The following is a 4,741-nucleotide window of genomic DNA, read 5'->3' as shown; positions in this document are numbered from 1 at the left end:
ACTGAGGTCAGGCGGGAGGGAGGGGAACGGCGCTGCCCGCCCCCGGCACCGGGGACCGCCCCGCCGGGGAGCTGCCGGGCCGCCGCCTCCCGCCCCAAATGGCGCCCGCGGGTCCCCGCGGAGGCGGCGGGGAACGGCGCTGGGTCCCTCATGAGCCAGTGAGGGGACATGAGGGGAGATGGCACTGGGGACAGTGAGGGGACGTGAGGGGATGTGAGGGGAGATGGCGCTGAGGGCAGTGAGGGGACGTGAGGGGAGATGACATTGGGGACAGTGAGGGGACGTGAAGGGATGTGAGGGAGATGGCACTGGGGACAGCGAGGGGACGTGAGGGGAGATGGCATTGGAGACAGTGAGGGGACGTGAGGGGAGATGGCACTGGAGACAGTGAGGGGACGTGAGGGGATGTGAGGGGAGATGGCGCTGAGGGCAGTGAGGGGACGTGAGGGGAGATGACATTGGGGACAGTGAGGGGACGTGAAGGGATGTGAGGGGAGATGGCACTGGGGACAGCGAGGGGACGTGAGGGGAGATGGCATTGGAGACAGTGAGGGGACGTGAGGGGAGATGGCACTGGGGACAGCGAGGGGACATGAAGGGAGATGGCATTGGAGACAGTGAGAGGACGTGAGGGGATATGGTGCTGGGTCCCTCATGACCTAGCGAGGAGCCAAGAGGGAGATGGTGTTGGGTCCCTCACAGCCCTGGGCTCAGCAAGGGGATGTGAGGGGATGAGGGGAGGTGGTGCTGGGTCCCTCACGACCCAGTGAGGGGACTGTTGGCAGAGTGAGGGGACATGAGGGGAGATGGTGTTGGGGACAGTAAGGGGACATGAGGGGGTGAGGGGAGATGGCATTGGGTCCCTCATGACCCGGTGAGGGGACATGAAGGGAGATGGTGTTGGGTCCTTCTCAAGCCCAGGGTTCAGCAAGGGGATGTGAGTGGGATGAGGGGAGATGGCGTTGGGTCCCTCACGGCCCCCTGAGGGGACACGAGGGGACAACAGTGTTGGTGCCCACTGAGAGGGCACATGGTGGGTCAGCGGGCTCCAGTTTGGGGACACTAGGTGAGGTGGCCACCGGACCCCCAGGTCTCCTAGCCAGGGCCCAGCCCACGGCTTTGCCACGGCTTCAGAGTGCTGGCAGGGGCCAGCCTCAAGGGAAAGAGAAATATTCAGTGGCGTGAGGGAAAAATGGGGGAGTCCGCATGGCACCCCACCACCGAGGGCTTCAGCAACCCCTGAGATGAACAGGGGATCCATCTCTCTGCTAAGGTTCATGTGGTTGGTGGCATGGCACCTTGGAGCCCAAAAATGGACCAGATAAGTGTTGCTCAAGCCCAAACCTCCATTGGTGGGAAAAGATCCTAAAAAAAACAAATACAAGCCCCACTCGCCATCACAGGACAGAGCTAGGAGTTGGTGCAAAGGCTTAATGGAGGGGGGGTTAAAGAAAAGATAAAATGGATAATAAACCCTCCTCCTGAGATTCAGCTGAAAGGTCCTGATGCTGGGGCTGTCCCTCAAGGCTGGCTTATTGCCCTTGACTGAAAATGGAACCGAAAGTAAAAGCAATTAAAAAAGAAAAAGCCAGCAGCTTTCAGGAGCGTGTTTTCTGCACCATTCCCACCCCTTCCGCTGTAAATAACCTGCTGGCAGGGAAGGGAAGGGCTGAGCAAGGACTTGGACGGAGAAAACATGCCAGGCCAGGCCTGCTCTTTCCCTGCAGTCGCAGGAATGGCCCAGCCAGTTTAACAGCTTTGGAAACTATGGGGGAAACTCCCAGGGAAGGGAAGAGAGCACAGCTCGTTAGGGCTTGGGTTAAAACTGAGCCAAACCATAAAACTCCTCTTCTTTTCTCAGCTCCTCACTAGCGGCTGGAGAAGCAGAAGTGTTGCGTTGAGTGAGATCCCAACAAGGATCAGAGCTTGTCTCGGAACCTGGGGAAGAAGGTAAACCTCTCCTGCTGAACTGGGGGGAGATTAGAGGGAAACAACCCCACTAAAATGCACACGCAACCACTTAGTAGCAGTCCTGAGCATGAAACATTTAAGCCTGATCCCTAACAAGTCACTGGAGAGACCAGCAAGCTCACATCAGTCCCTTTTAAAGAAGCCCAACAGATCCAACACAGCGTTTTATTCTTTACTGGTGAATTTTAGGATTTAAAGCATGCTCAGGGTATAAAGAAAACAAGCCGTACAGCACCAGCCAGCAGGTAAGTGCATCTGTTTGCATTCTTCGTTGCTTTGAAGGCACTAGACCCAGCACAGTGTCTACACCTGTATGATCCCATGGTACGGCAGACTTCCTGGTCTCCTACAGTTTTCTTGGATGTTTTGAATGCCCCAAGTCTCTGTTTTACTCCAAGTAAAACGAGTTGGTTGTAATCCCTTAGAGCACCCACCACACAGTTATGGATTTACATAGGCAATTCCCTGCTCCCAGCATTTAAAGACAGCTCCCATTCTCCCTGGACAAGCTCAGGAGGAACCATCCCAGTCCCACCACATGATAATCTGCTTCCTACCCTCTTCCCAAGAGATTTTTAACTCTTTGCTCAGTATTTACAGCCTGAAGTTAGCATGACGAACATTACCCACAAAGAGAGGAGCCATCAGGTGCTTGTCACAAATGGATAGCAAGGAAGGACAGAATGAGTCACTGAGGTGAATCTCATCTCCTGCAAAGTATGCTAAGTGCAAGACGTCATCCTCCTAGGATACATACCTTACCATGCAGTGCAGTTGTAGGGCACTTCAGTAATGTTGCCAGTGATCCAGTAGGAAATTAAAGAGACAAATAAACATTTCAGGAGGTTGCAGTATACGTTTAAGCAAGAAAAAAATTAGTATTAGGAAAAAACACGGAAGAAACCGCAGGCTTATCAGGATAAGTAAACAGTGAGCCCTGCATCTCATGACCAACATGCAGCCCTGTGAGCACACCTCCATTTCCACAACCAGGCACAAGCGTTTGATTTTAAAATGCTTCCCATTTTTATTTGTTAACAAAGGGACTCAAAACTACACTCCTTTGGCAGCTGCTGTTGTGAGGGACTTCAACCACCACCGACTCAAATCCTTGTCTGTATGACTCAGTGCTTTGATTGGCAATCATGACAGCACCTTGTAATTAGTAAGCTTGGTTGTCAGAGACAATTATATGATAGTGGAGCGATCATCGCAGCACGCTACCAAGGGGGTCCTTCACCCCCCATTTACCCCTGAGGAAGGAAGAGGTAGAGCAGGTAATCAGTGTAAGGCCGGAGTGAGTCAAAAGCCAGGCTGGCCAGCAGGATTTCCCAAATACCATTCTCGTGACAAACCTGCCCAAAAAGTGGTTCACTTGGCAAAGCAACAACCAGGCATGTGCTAAAACCATGAGACTGCAGAGAAGCGAGGAACTGGACCTAAGTGAGAGAAGTGATGAGTGATGGCTCAGTCATGTTTCTTCTGTTGACCACTCTCTGAACTACTCTGGTGCAGGAAGTGGTATGACGCAATGCTCACCTCTCAGCATCCAGCTCCTGCTCTTAATGCAGCTTCCACACCCATGTGACTGCTCAAAAAACCCTTCATCTGTCATTTTTAAACTAGACCTCTGGGGGGAGTCCCTTGTCCTGCTCCTAAAGCATCCATAAGATAACCAAGGAAAGCACACCAACTTGCAGCAAGCTTTACTTTTATTACATAGGGTCTGAACCTCTCTTGGCCATGTAAGGGGCTGCAGATTTAAAAGTGCTAATGCCCCAATTCAGGCAGACTGGGACAATCCCAAACGTGAACACACCTGTAACTGTGGTTAAATTGCACTTGTATACAGTACTAAAAGAAAACCACCTTAATAAAGCAGAACAGACAAGGCCAAGTGCTCAAAGTAGTTTTCAAACAGAGCATTTTGTCCTTAAATCATTGCCCTGCAGAAGAAACTGCAACCAACATTTTGGCTGTATGAAAATGTTGAACGGGGCTGTAGCAGCCCACACGTTAAAACCTTCCCCTTTCCCACCCCAAGACCAGAATTCAAAACGTAGTTTTGCCCTCCTAATTAATATCTGCCTTAATGATGTAACTTAGCTATAATAGTGACAACAGCATCACATGTAGAGCTCTGAAGACGTGAGGAGGAAACCACTGTCCAAGAACTGCTTTGTCACAGCACCTGATTCATAACCCTTCACGTTTTTGAGTGTCTCTGCTCATGTGGTACTAACACTGACTGCTCTCTGGATATCCGAGATTTAAAATGGTCAAAAACTCAGTGCTTGTCTCAAGGAAAAGTGCATCTGTTTTTCAAGATATGAAAAAGGAATTACTGCTCCATGAGACAAATGCTGGTGCTTAGGATGAGCTGACTATGCCACAAGTTTCAGAGGAGGAAGATCCTCTACGCCCCCTTGCCAAAACCTGTTCTATTACAGGACACTAAGAGAATGGAACTTTTAAAAAGTTATTTCTAACTAAAACTGTCATGAGCTTTCTAGGGATATAAATGCAATTTTTTTGATGTCCCAAGAGATTAGCTTCCAGCTCCAGAAAAATAAAACCAACTGTTTCCTAATCTGGCTGGCAATGAGGTATTTACATAGGAGACATGAAGGGTGCCCCATTCATTTTTCCAGCAGACAGCACTGCGGCCAAGTGCTACCTTTGGTATTGTACTCTAACGCTCTTCCAAGTCCTGCCTGAAGGATTCAACAGCCCATCTCCGTAGAAGGGGAATACATGAATTTCTCATGCC

The sequence above is a fragment of the Ciconia boyciana genome, chromosome 19, assembly GCF_034638445.1.
Source record: "Ciconia boyciana chromosome 19, ASM3463844v1, whole genome shotgun sequence".
Classification (NCBI taxonomy): domain Eukaryota; kingdom Metazoa; phylum Chordata; class Aves; order Ciconiiformes; family Ciconiidae; genus Ciconia; species Ciconia boyciana.
This window is presented reverse-complemented; position numbering follows the sequence as displayed.